Source organism: Lethenteron reissneri, chromosome 40 (assembly GCF_015708825.2).
Source record: "Lethenteron reissneri isolate LAM-NWPU_2019-01 chromosome 40, ASM1570882v1, whole genome shotgun sequence".
NCBI classification, from domain to species: domain Eukaryota; kingdom Metazoa; phylum Chordata; class Hyperoartia; order Petromyzontiformes; family Petromyzontidae; genus Lethenteron; species Lethenteron reissneri.
Window position 1 is genome coordinate 1,898,134 of NC_083818.1, and position 14,711 is coordinate 1,912,844.

At 55.4% G+C, this 14,711-nt stretch overlaps 1 protein-coding gene across 5 annotated transcripts in view; it reads right to left on the bottom strand.

Moving 5' to 3' along the window:
* LOC133352413 (guanine nucleotide-binding protein G(I)/G(S)/G(T) subunit beta-1-like) overlaps positions 1–14,711 on the bottom strand; it is a 60,022-nt gene that overhangs the window by 30,513 nt on the left and 14,798 nt on the right. Inside the window, exon 1 of one of the 5 annotated variants that reach the window (XM_061568038.1) lies at positions 13,248–13,469. The exons of 2 other annotated variants lie outside the window; for them this stretch is intronic. The gene's annotated coding sequence lies outside the window, so the exon portion shown is untranslated. Of the gene's footprint in view, positions 1–2,347; positions 2,511–3,528; positions 3,696–13,247; positions 13,470–14,711 lie in introns of those variants that run through there. 2 more of the 5 variants (XM_061568039.1, XM_061568040.1) reach the window with 2 other exon arrangements.

Below are 14,711 nucleotides of genomic sequence, written 5' to 3' on the forward strand. Positions count from 1 at the left end.
CCAGGCATTGTCTGCCCTCACAATCTCACGTGACCGGCAAAGGCAAGAATGCCGAACACCGTCACCGACATTGTTACCTCTGTTCACTTCTATAGAAGTGGTAATTGTTGTAATGGTGATGACGAGGTCACGCTTGGCAAGGGAAAGCTAGCTGCCTTTCCAATTAAATATTAAAGCTAACCAAATTACAATTTGGTGATACCGCATTTGCAGTGGCGCACAAGTACACACATTATTTGCTATGAAGGCCAATTGCCTGAAAATGTCACCTATTATATACCATTTTCTAATTTTAAAGGAACACAAAGAATATTGACAAATGTGTCGAGTTTGTGAAATATCTAAGCTCATCGGTTAATATTCGTGGCTGCTCTTAATGCAGGCAAACATGGTAACGATAATTCAAAAGACACCTAAAAAAAACGATCAAATATGATTTGCAGTGGAGAAGCCAATCGAAGTTCCCACAGAATTTTGTTCGTTAGCGAAAAATCACAAACACGGGATTCGCCCCACTCAAGTTTCCTTCACCAACCCACGCTGACCGGCGTGAAATAGGACCGCCAATCAACCCTGCTGCCCAACACAGCGTGAGAGGGGCTGAGGGAGGGGGGGTGGCCTTTATCCAGCAGTAGATTGACAAAGGGCTGCAACATCAACGAACCAAAGACCAGGTTCCATCATGCTTGCGAACGATTTTTGGTTTATCAGGACAAACTTATCACACACTTGCAATGGAAACAGACAGCCACCGCCGAGTCGAGAAGTTCCTTCACAGGCAGACCCCGCACATTAGGATGTACGGCCAATTCCTTTTTAAAAACTATCACCAACGGCGATGCTTGGTCATGTGTTTGTACAAGTTGAGCAACTTCCCGTTTCCCAAAAGAGGAATTGTTTCTGCTGAAACAGCGAGTGGTGTCAGTTTGCCGTGATTTCTGTCTTACTGTCACAAAAGCGTCCCGATTAGAGGCCTCCGCGCGGGAGAGGGGGCGGAGATGGAATTTGTAACAATGTCTCCTCCTTTACGATACACAGCGTTCGAAGCGAAATAGAATTACGTAGGTATTTATATCGACGACGTTTTAACTTTCATCTTGGTCAATCACGGTACTTTTTTTTCGGAAGTTTGTAGCAATATTTACGTGTCCAATTGATTTTTTTACATACTATTTCTAAATCGATTGAGCAGCACTTAGTCTAGCAGCTATGAAATGTCAATCGAAACCCAGTGCCAGCAGACAACGGCAGGAAAAACAGAAACGCAAAACCCGTAGAGAATGTTTGTACAACGTTTCGCCACGGATGGCTTTTGCCTAGAAACGCCAGGCAGACCTGCAGTGTTTGATGTGGCCACACCCTGCTGATGGCAAGCACACAAGACGAAAGAAGCGGATCGCTGGTTTGCTGCATCAAGGAAGCCATCAGGAGGATTTGCTGTGCAAGCAAACGCTGCTCGAGTTAAACATTGGTCCTTAAAAGCCGACTTGGTAACATTTCTACTTGGTATGGAATTAGTTTAATCTTTTGATATAGAACGGCCGTTCATGGCCATTTAATTATTACTTTTTGAGGCAACCCGCAAAGTTTTTCCGCATCTGGCACACCACATCTATTATTACCTGTTGGTTTGTGGCTACTCGTCACGCTCCACCTACCCCACTCCACCAGCGATTCGGTGAAGGCTAACCAGTAAAAAATTAAGCGCTGTACACAGAACCAACATCGGACTTGTATTGGACCCAGATATATCACAATAAACATGGCTTAATGTCAGCCGGGTTGGTAAACAAGGGGAAAAAAATGTCTGCACTCGCCACACCGCATTCAGAAACCTCCCGCTATGGCATACGACTATCGTACTTGTTACGTACCACCTACTGCAGTCTAGCAGTAACGCAAGAAGTATTTGTTGAGAAATTAAGCCCCGATAGCTGTCCACTGCGTTTGTTCGGGTCGTGCCACACGTGGTTTGGCTTGACGTCCAATGTTTCCCTCCTCGCACTGGGAGCCTCTTCAATTCAGTGCATGACAAAAGCTCCCAGCATATGGAGTCAAACGGACGACATATGGAGACCCATTGGGGCTTCATTTCTCAATATAGTTTGTGAAAAAGTGGCAAAAAAATCGCTCTGCACACACGTTCCACGGCTCAAGGGAATTACTCAAATGTTAAATAGAAAAAGTCCAGTGGACCGCGATACCAAGGTTTAAAACACGCCGGACATCGTGCCGAACGTCATGCGGTAACGACCCCTGCACACATCGGAGAGCTGCACAGCACAACCACGGAAGCCTAAGCAAGTAAACAAAGCCATATTTTATTAAAAGAAGAGCGATGCTTTACCCTCTCGGCGAGACTCCAGACACCGGGCGCAGACCCCCGTCGATTTTGTTTTGGCGACACCAGTGATCGCGGCCGGGAAGAACGCACGCAAAGAAACTAAAAGCCTCGATACCGACAGCTCCACGTCCACTTGTGGCGGCACCACTCCCAGCCGTAGCCCCTCCACTGCAACCACCACCACGGGGCTAACCACAGCCAACACCCACCCACCGCACGTACGTGTTACTATGCAACAAGCCGGTCTCTCCCTCTCTGCCATTACCTTCCCCCCCAAAGCATCATCCCCCGCCTTTCTCTTCCTTTTTGCCTCCCATCTCCGCTGCTCTCTGGTGTCCACGACCACCCACCCCGTAACTCCCAAAGCACCCGAGTCACAGCTCCCCACACTGTGCTCTGCCCTCTAAAAATATCTCTCTCTCGTCTTGATCAGTGGCTTCGCCGTCAAGCGAGCAGGCGGTGCAACTGCACCGTAAAGCCGAGGGGGGGGGGGGATCCCAGTTTAAGTGCACTTCCATTGCATGCAAGGGCTTTTTATCACAAAAATAATAATTAGCAAGATAATTTCATTCTTCTCCAAGCAATCCCAAGCAGGACCCTCCCGAACACCAGAGTCTTGAGCAAGAGTGAAGCTTTCTTGCATAAAATGACAAACTGTTACTTTATTCTGTTGGTACAAGACAGTAATGGGCCTTACACCGTACAGCACCACGCGCAATGTTCATGTGCCACAGCGAGTGCATACAGGAGGGTTGGGGCCAACGCAGTACAGCTGTGGAGGTACAGTGCAAGGGCATGCACCAGATTGCCCCATCCCCACACACACACAATTAAAATTGCCACAAATCGGGGTTCGCAATTCGATTAAACAATTTCGCTTTAGCTTGGTTGTACAATCTCATTTGCACCGTCTGGCTCGTCGATTCCCGCCCATCTCGTATGCGACGGTCACTCACTCACTGCCTTGCTCGTATCGTCTCGTCTGTACAGGGGTCTCTCTCGTACGTTCTGCTTTGCTGGTTCCAGCTGCCCAAAAACTGACATTTCCATTAAGTTCTCATCAATATAAAAAAAAACCTTCATTCACAATTACGCATTAATCGTCTGCCTAAAAAAAATTCAATTTTAAAAGATTAGTCACGCTGGTAGAGTAATTCTATACTCCCAGCGTCTATTCAACCAACCTGCATTGACCAGTGTGGTGAAGTATGCTCAGCTAATCCCCCACGCACCGCACAGACGTGGGGAGGGCCCCCATCCAGCAGTGGATTGACAAAAGAAATGGAATTTAAAACGTACAGTGCCTGCGAGAGAGCACAGTACAGTGCACAATGGCGGTAGTGGCCCAGAGCTGGGAGGGGCTGGAAGAAACCACCGGTGCCAGGGTCGTAGGGGTGCCAATTGAGGGGTTGGAAGAGACCACCGGTGCCAGGGTCGTAGGGGTGCCATATTTGAGGGGTTAGAAGAAACCACCAGTGCCAGGGTCGTAGGGGTGCCAATTGAGGGGTTGGAAGAGACCACCGGTTGCAGGGTCGTAGGGGTGCCAATTGAGGGGTTGGAAGAGACCACCGGTGCCAGGGTCGTAGGGGTGCCATATTTGAGGGGTGAGAAGAGACCACCTGTGCCAGGGTCGTAGGGGTGCCAATTGAGGGGTTGGAAGAGACCACCGGTGCCAGGGTCGTAGGGGTGCCATATTTGAGGGGTTAGAAGAGACCACCAGTGCCAGGGTCGTAGGGGTGCCAATTGAGGGGTTGGAAGAGACCACCAGTGCCAGGGTCGTAGGGGTGCCATATTTGAGGGGTTAGAAGAGACCACCAGTGCCAGGGTCGTAGGGGTGCCAATTGAGGGGTTGGAAGAGACCACCGGTTGCAGGGTCGTAGGGGTGCCAATTGAGGGGTGAGAAGAGACCACCAGTGCCAGGGTCGTAGGGGTGCCAATTGAGGAGTTGGAACAGACCACCGGTGCCAGGGTCGTAGGGGTGCCAATTGAGGGGTTGGAAGAAACCACCGGTGCCAGGGTCATAGGGGTGCCATTTGAGGGGTTGGAACAGACCACCGGTGCCAGGGTCGAAGGGGTGCAAATTGAGGGGCAGTGTTGTGTTTATGCGGAAGAAACCAATTCGGCGGTGGGGGGGGGGGGAGATAATTATCTAGGGTTTGCAATATTTCAGTACGTTTAGCGTTATCGATAATAAAATTGATTTTTTATTCAAATGGTTATGGGTTTGCGACATGGTGCGTGCGGCTACTGGAACGTACCACTCGGTTGACCGATGTCCCCCCCCACTGCCGATGGCTGCTCGCCGGACCAATCGCAATGGAACGCGCCATGCGAACATTCGCGAGTGAGGATCGTTCCCCAACATTTGACCGGGATTCGACTCTCGGAATCAGAACATGTATTTGATACTGGAAGAAAGCCCATGGCGCCATAAATCTCCCTTTCCTCACACGTGTCCAGTTAGTGCGGGTCAGAACGTTACGACAAAATATACAAAACGCACGATAGGAGTGGGCAAAGCATAGGAAATGTAACACACATTTTCATAATAAAAGTGTTTGTGTTTGATCGCGTAAGTATAAATGTGTCGTTACCATCCACAACCCGACAGCCAGTAAGGTTTGTCACGTAAACAACGCGCCAATTCGTGACTTCAGGAGTAATTCCACAACATTTGCAAAGCCTGCGTGTTAAACTTAAAATATATAATACTTAAAATATACAAATTAAACTAAACTGTTTATTTTACCAGGTCATTGAGCTATGGGCTTATTTTTATTAAGGGACCTGGACACAAATTACAGCTCGAACGAATCAACCAAAACCATTTAATCGTTAACGTCCCCCGACTCATGACGACGCTGGTTGCAGAGCTCCGCTCGGGTTTAAGTTCAGCAGCCGGGCAGCCGCGTCCCCTTGCACCAATTACATTGTCGGTAAGAAACAGCAGCAGCGTGACAAGCAAGTCGGCAGGCCGGTCCATTAAGGGGGGCCCCCCTCCGTTGTTTTGCGCGATGTGTGCACGCGTCACCACGTGCAGACTGAACACCCGCGCTCGCCTTCTGACGCACACGGCGCAGCATTCTTCATGGCAAGGCCCGCGGGCCATCGGTGGGGCCCCTGGTGGCCTTTCGTGCGGTCCCTGACGGTGCGGCCCCCCGAGTGAAAACAGCCCCAATCACCATCGTGCTGCTGTCAAACCCCAATGGTTTCAAATAATGTGTGTGGTGGGCCCTCGCACTGATGATGATGTCTTACCGGCGAAAGTGTTCCCCCCCCTCTAAAACTGTGTGAAAGACACTGGCGCACATTAACATCCCACAAAGATACCCCCCCCCCTCCACTCCTAATGCATGAACAGACTGTTGGGGCAAGTGCTGCGAGGCAGCAGCGCTGACGAAAGCCGGTACGGCACACCAAGAAGGGTAAGTGGCCAGCACCACGCCCGGCCGCCTTTGTCTCCCTAGCGGCGATGTTTACACACCGCAACAGGTACTCATTTGAGGTCAAATATTCTCCACTTATTGATCGTGAGCGGGAATCGAACTCGGGTCGCCGGGCTCATCATCGGACGCCAACCGTCCCACACACACTAAGACCGCCCCACCCCTGAACACACCCTTGAGTGTTCACGCACACACCAATACCCCTATGGCTCACATTCTAACCTAAATTACACACACATGCACTTGTGTTTTTACGCTCAAACATCACACCCACACAAACTCGTCGTCTTGGCACGCACGCGAACTGGGCGGGCCCGCTGGTAGCAAAATCAAGTAAAGAATAACTTTTTTGGGGAAAAAAAAAAATTAGGCAAATAATGTAGCTAATCTCTTCCGACAAAAAATAAACTGCCCATTGCCGTTGTGTAGGCGAGCTGTGTGCGCGAGACTGTGTGGTGAACGCTTGGGGGGGGGGTTGTAGAACTTTGTCAAAGACGTGTGAAGTGTCCACCGGACGGACCGACATTACCCCAGGCTCGGCAATCGGAAGTGAGCCAAGTGGCTCCCTAAAACAAAAACAACAAAAACTCCCCCAACAAAAAACAAACCACCGTTCATCGCTAAAATGGCGGCGACGTCACCACCACGGCGCTTGTGCCACGCTCGGTGCACTTTGAGACCACGTGAAGTGTCTGAAGGCCCGCTGGCAGGTCATGGAACAGATCCAGGTGCCGTGGGTTGACCGACTTAGAACCCACCACCACCATCAACAAACTATGAAGAGTTAAGTAAAACCCACTGGCTTGTACATCCAGCCCTTTCGTCACTTCACTCCTGGATAAGTGCCTCCCCACACGAAGCGGGTCGCGTTGGTGATGCATGTAAACATGTCGTACGTAGCCATTCCGTGATAATCGGTTGGCTACTCGGTTGGCTCCGTACCGCTCTGGTCATTGCGAGTTTGTGAAGGATAAGAGGGGGGGGGGGGGCGGCATGGGTAGTAACCAAGGACAGTACAATGGATGTTGTTACTGCCCTGTGCCGTAAACAATGCAGCCACACAGCTGCCTGTGACAACCCGCTTTGCGCGCATCAAGTACAGCCCCATCCAAACGCTTTCCAGGCTAAATCCCTGCTTACATTTGACAAACCCTGCTGAGGTGCGTGGTCCCTCTGGTAGCGAAAAGGATGCGACGCTATTAAAAAGGGAATAGTTTCCGTAGAAACGGCGAGAAGCCTGCGATCATCATCTCCACACTTGCACCCCACGGATTTCACGGGTGAAGGTGGGGGGGCGAGATGGTGAGGAAGGGAGCAAGAAGGGGAGTGAGATGCGCAAAGAGGTAGTGAGGAACTGAAGCTGTTTACGGGGGACGAGGAGGTGGTGAGGAAGGGAGCAACGAGGTGAGGAGGGAGACAGTAGCGGAGAGGGAGCGAGGTGAGAGAGATGAGAGGCGGCGATGAGGGACGAGGGGGGCGAGGAGGGAGCGGTTGCTACCCAGACAGCGCTGCTCTGGGAGGTAGGAATCGGACACCGGGGAGCGAGGAGGCATCGTTACCAAGGGCTGGATTGACGTCACGTGCCCGATGGGGAAAGCCTCGGAAACATCTGATAATAATCGCCTAACCCCATCCACTCCCCACGGACTCACCGAGCCATCTTCTCTCTGCCGCCGCCTGTCCCTCAACTCCCCCCCCCACCACCGCCACCACCACTCCCATCACACGGGGGGGGGGGGGGGGGCTTACAGTAAGCGCGTACAGTGGAAGCACTTAACGCAGGCGAACAGTGTGGGCGGGTGCCGCTAACGAGCGAGCCGGGCGTGCTGATGAGGAGCAGAGGGCGGCGAGTGGGGGGGGGGCGAGTGGGGGGGGGGGCGAGTGGGGGGGGGGCGAGTGGGGGGGGGGCGGCGAGTGGGGGGGGGCGGCGAGTGGGGGGGGGGGCGAGTGGGGGGGGGGGCGAGTGGGGGGGGGGCGAGTGGGGGGGGGGGCGAGTGGGGGGGGGGCGAGTGGGGGGGGGGGCGAGTGGGGGGGGGGGCGAGTGGGGGGGGGGGCGAGTGGGGCGAGTGGGGGGGGCGGCGAGTTGGGGGGGGGGCGAGTGGGGGGGGGGCGAGTGGGGGGGGGGCGGCGAGTGGGGGGGGGCGGCGAGTGGGGGGGGGCGGCGAGTGGGGGGGGGCGGCGAGTGGGGGGGGGCCGGCGAGTGGGGGGGGGGCGGCGAATGGGGGGGGGGCGGCGAGTGGGGGGGGGCGGCGAGTGGGGGGGGGGCCGGCGAGTGGGGGGTGGGCGGCGAGTGGGGGGGGCGGCGAGTGGGGGGGGCCGGCGAGTGGGGGGGGGGCGGCGAGTGGGGGGGGGGCGGCGAGGGCGTTCTTATGGCGGTCCGCGTAGGAGGAAGACGATGGTACACACAGGGACAGCAGGACGGCGCACACGCGTGCACGACGGATAGACCCATCGCACGCACTCGCCACGCAAGACATCACCGGACCCATGGACAGAAAGGAGACGCACGTCTAGCACAAAGCCGAAATCGCACACGAAAAAAATCACGGATGTGCACACGCACACCACGCATTTAAACGCATTGCCACGCACACCCTGCAAAACCCTGTCGCTCAGTTTCATCTCACACAGGCTCATCGCGGATATTGAACATGGGCACATCACACACAGAACCGTCAAGACATATCACAGGCTATTTCGCAGACACCACGCACACCAACAGACCCAGATCGCCCTTGCAAAAGAGGCAATGCTGTTTAATCCGTCTCAATGGTTTCATAGCCTCTCCCAGTTAATTAAATACAGGATATAAAAACGTCAATCGCATGCATCCAGAACACACCCATACCCATAAAAGAACACAACCGCACCCACACAACCATATACAGTACTGTACTCGATCCACATCATTTATCCGATATCAACCATCAATGATTTTTCTTCTCAATGGCTTCTTGCTCATCTAGTCCTGATAAACAACATTCACAGATGGTATCAAGCCACTGCCGAGTAATGGCCTGCTATTGACATATCAGTTGTGGGGAATGTTTGAGCATACTTCACCACGCTGGTCCGTGCGGGCTGGTGAAGGGGCGATCCAGGACCGGTTCAGATACTCAAACTCGGTCATTACCTTGTTTATGTTATTGGTTCGTGCTGACGGTTCAAATGGTGAACCGAAACCACGAAAATTAAGGATATAAAAGTCAGCACGATCAGACCAGGTTAATGATGATAACACTTTTCTTTTTGAAAAAGCCCCCTATAATGTCGGGGGAGGCGGGGTTTCACAAAAACCTTTTACATAACATCTCAGATATTTTTCAAGTGCACCCCCTGTGGCAGCTGTCCCAGTGGGCACAAGGAGACTCATCACAATCTGTCAAAATAAAAGGGGGGTGGGTGGCAATGATTGCTACATGTAAATCGCAATTGAGAAATTAAGATTGTTTTTGACCGATTTTGCCTCATCTGCTCTTGTACGGGCAGGTCCCACTCCCACCTTCAGGAGAGCAGTGCAGCCGCACAGAGAGCTCTCGAGGGACCTGTCTCGTAAGCCACACTAATCCATGCGTATACCGTATTATTCACCCCAATAGCCGCACCAACACCCATGAACCAAATAAACACCAAAACAACCACACTAAAATCTAACTACGTGAATGAAAACAGAATCCGAATGTAATCTTTTTTTCCTGGAGAAAAACCGTTGAGCTATTAAGCTTTTTTTCAGAGATGTCCAGTTGGGATAACCAAACCACCTCGTAACCACATTATGCATCTGACTGAATGCACCAGCGCATAATCACATCATTACCCTCAACAATCACATCCTACACACTCATTAACCACACGAACAAAAATCATTGTAACCCAAAAACCGTAACCACAACATCAATACATGATAACCAGACTACTCCAGACCCATATCATTAACCACAACAATCTTATCATTTACCACGATAACCACTTAATAGACCACTAACCTAATCATTCAACAGAAACGGACTATACCAAAAAACATACAATTAACCACAAAACACATTAGTTACCACAAACACAATATAAAAAAAACCAACATACTATCCCCTAAACGACAATTTCCAATTAACCACAACATTAACATCATTAACCACTATAACCTGCCTACCCCACATCATTAACCATAACCACTTAATTAACGACATTTGTAACCACAATAACTGGACAGCCCAAATCCACCATTAACCAGAATAACCGGGAAACCCAGTCAACCACATTGTATCCACAGCACCGAATCATTAACTACAACCGGACAATGGCACAACCCCATTAACCACCCCAGCCACCACCAGCAACCACCCCTCCAACCACCACACCCAACACCGGCAACCAAGCAACCACCAACACCCCCACCACCAGCAACCACCCGACCCACACCACCCCCACCAAACACCCCTCCCCCACCCAAACCCCCACCAACCACCCCACCCCTCACCACCAACACTTCCACCACCAGCACCCACCAACAACCCCACCACCAGCACCCCCATCACCAGCACCCACCCCCCACCTACCACCACCAGCAGCAACCACCCCACCCACCACAGCAATCATCAGCAACCACCACACCAGGAATCACCAGCAACCAACTACCCCAGCCTCCACCACCACCACCCACCAACTACCCCAGCCACCACCACTACACCAACCAACTACCCCAGCAGCCACCAACACCACCACCAACCAACTACCCCAGCCACCACCAACCAACTACCCGAGCCACCACCACCCAACTAACACAGCCTGCACCACCACCACCCACCAACTACCCCAGCCAGAACCAACACCACCAGCAACCAACTACCCCAGCCATCACCACCATCACAACCACGCAACTATCCCAGCAACCACCACCACTCACCAACTACCCCAGCCACCACCACCACTCACCAACTACCCCAGCCACCACCACCACTCACCAACTACCCCAGCCACCACCACCACCCAACTACCCCAGCCACCACCACCATCCACCAACTACCCCAGCCACCACCACCACCCACCAACTACCCCAGCCACCACCAACCAACTACCCCAGCCACCACCAACCAACTACCCCAGCCACCACCAACTACCCCAGCCACCACCACCACCGCCAACCAACTACCCCAGCCACCACTACCACCACCAACCAACTACCCCAGCCACCACTACCACCAACCAACTACCCCAGCCACCACCACCAACCAACTACCCCAGCCACCACTACCACCGCCAACCAACTACCCCAGCCACCACTACCACCACCAACCAACTACCCCAGCCACCACTACCACCACCAACCAACTACCCCAGCCACCACCACCACCAACCAACTACCCCAGCCACCACCACCAACCAACTACCCCAGCCGCCACCACCAACCACCCCACCCACCACCCCACCCACCACCACCCACCTCACCCACAACCACCCACCTCACCCACAACCAACCCACCCCCCACCCACCACCTCACCCACACCAACCACCTCCCCCACCACCACCCCCAACCCAACCACCTCCCACCCCACCACCACCACCAACCCCCCCCCCCCACCCCCACCACACCCCACCCCCCCCCCCCCACACCACCAACCACCCCACCCAACCACCACAACCCACCTCACCCACCCACCACCACCACCACCTCCACCCCACCAACCACACCAACCAACCCCACCCACCACCACAACACCACCCCCCCCCCCCCCCCCCCACCACCCACCCCACCCACCACCACACCCACCCACCCCACCACCAACCACCCCACCCACCCACCACCACCACAACCAACCCACCCACCCCCCACCACCACCCCCCCACTCCCCACCCCCCAACCCCCCCACCCACCCCCCCCACCACTCCACCCCCCCACCACCACCCAACCCCCCACCCCCCACCCCCACCACTCACCCCCACCCCACCCCAACCCCTCCCCCCCCCCCCCACCACCCCCCTGCCCCCACCACCACCACCACCCCACCCCCCACCACCCCAACCACCACACCCCCACCAACCACCCACCCACCACCACCACCCAACCACCCCAACCCACACCACCACCCACTCACCACCCACCAACCACTTCCACCCACCACCACCACCAACCACTCCCACCCACCACACCCCCACCCACCCCCCACACTACCCACCACCAACCACCCCACCCACCACCCCACCAACCCACCCACCACCACCACACCAACCACCCACCCACCACCACACCAACCACCCCACCCACCACCCACCACCCCACCCACCCCACCCCCCCCAACCACCCACCCACCCCACCCCCCACCCCACCCACCACCCCACCCCCCACAACCATCCACCCAACCCACCACCACCCCACCCACCCCACCCCACCAACACCCCACCCACCACCACCCCAACCACCCCACACACCACACCCCATCCACCCCCACACCCACCCACCCCCACACCAACCCACCCCACCACCACCACCACCCACCCCACCCCCCACCCACCAACCACCCCACCACCACCCCACCAACCACACCCCACCACCACCACCACCAACCACCCCACCACCACCACCCACCACACCACCCCCACCACCCCCCACCAACCACCCCCACCACCACCACCAACCACCCCACCACCACCACCACCACCCCCCCACCACCCCCCCCCACCCCCCCCCCCACCCCCCACCACCACACCAACCACCCCACCACCCCCACCACCCCCCACCCCCCCCAACACCACCACCCCCACCCACCACCCCCACCCCCCCACCACACCACCCCCCCACCAACACCCCACCACCACCACCACACCCCACCACCCCCCCCCCACCCACCACCCCCACCCCCCCCCCCCCCCCCACCCCACCACCACCCCCACCACCCACCCCCCCACACCACCACCACCCCCACCACCACCCCACACCCCCCACCACCCCCACCAACACCCCCCCCCCCCCACCCCACCACCCCACCACCCCCACCACCACCACCCCCCCACCACCACCCCCCACCACCCACCCCCACCACCCACCACCACCACCCACCACACCACCACCCACACCACACCACCCCCACCACCACCACCAACCCCCCCCCACCACCACCACAACCACCCCACCACCACCCACACCACCCCAACACCCCACCACCACCACCAACCACCCACCAACACCACCAACCACCCACACCCCACCCACCACCCCACCAACCACCCCACCACCACCCACCCCCACCACCACCACCAAACACCCCACCCACCACCCCACCCACCACCACCACCAACCACCCCCCCACCCACCACCACCACCTACCAACCAACAAACCACCCCAACCACACCACCCCACCCACCACCAACCAACCACCCCCACCAGCAGCAACCAACCACCACAATAACCGGACGACCCCAACCACCCCCCCACCCCGTAGCCGCGCATCCTCCGCTCACCGCCGCTCCGCCGCGTCGCCTCCCGCGTCCCTCCCACTCGGCCGCCGCTCTCGCGCTCCCGCCGAGGTGAACAGCAGCAGCAGCAGTGTGGCCGCTCGCGGAGCTCATGGCGCGGGGCTGCGCGCCGCGTCCGCCATGTCAAACGCGACGGCGAAGACGACGACGAGGGGGATGATTGGGAAGAGGCGGATGATGATGATGATGAGAGGAGACGACGACGACGAGGAGCAGTGAGGACGACGAGGAAGATGGAGCCCGCTTACATTTCCCAGCGCGGATGGGCGGGCGCGCCGCGCCCATTGGCCCACGCAGTCACAGGCGGGCGGGAGCGCCGACACGGAGCCCCGCGCCCATTGGCCCGTCCGCGAGCACGTGACGGGCTCGCGGCCAACGGGCGCCGACAGGCGCGCCCCGATGGGCCCCCTTGGGCGCTTATCCGCTGTGGGGAATGTAGAGGCCGCGCTCCATCACCCCACCACCACCACCCCCCCCGTGTGTTGAACCGTGTGTGTGTGTCTTGTTCATGTGTCTGTGTGTGTGTCTTGTTCATGTGTGTGTCTTGTTCATGTGTCTGTGTGTGTGTGTCTTGTATCCGTGTCTTGTTCATGTGTCTGTGTGTGTGTCTTGTTCATGTGTCTGTGTGTATGTCTTGTATCCGTGTCTTGTTCATGTGTCTGTGTGTGTGTGTCTTGTTCATGTGTCTGTGTGTGTGTCTTGTATCCGTGTCTTGTTCATGTGTCTGTGTGTGTGTGTCTTGTATCCGTGTCTTGTTCATGTGTCTGTGTGTGTCTTGTATCCATGTCTTGTTCATGTGTCTGTGTGTGTCTTGTATCCGTGTCTTGTTCATGTGTCTTGTGTGTGTGTCTTGTATCCGTGTCTTGTTCATGTGTCTGTGTCTTGTATCCGTGTCTTGTTCATGTGTCTGTGTGTGTCTTGTTCATGTGTCTGTGTGTGTGTCTTGTATCCATGTCTTGTTAATGTGTCTGTGTGTGTCTTGTATCCGTATCTTGTTCATGTGTCTGTGTGTGTGTCTTGTATCCGTGTCTTGTTCATGTGTCTGTGTGTGTCTTGCATCCGTGTCTTGTTCATGTGTCTGTGTGTGTCTTGTTCATGTGTCTGTGTGTGTGTCTTGTATCCGTGTCTTGTTCATGTGTCTGTGTGTGTGTCTTGTATCCGTGTCTTGTTCATGTGTCTGTCTGTCTTGTTCATGTGTCTGTGTGTGTCTTGTATCCGTGTCTTGTTCATGTGTCTGTCTGTGTGTCTTGTATCCGTGTCTTGTTCATGTGTCTGTCTGTCTTGTTCATGTGTCTGTGTGTGTGTCTTGTATCCGTGTCTTGTTCATGTGTCTGTGTGTGTGTGTCTTGTTCATGTGTCTGTGTGTGTCTTGTATCCGTGTCTTGTTCATGTGTCTGTGTGTGTCTCGTATCCGTGTCTTGTTCATGTGTCTGTGTGTGTGTCTTGTAT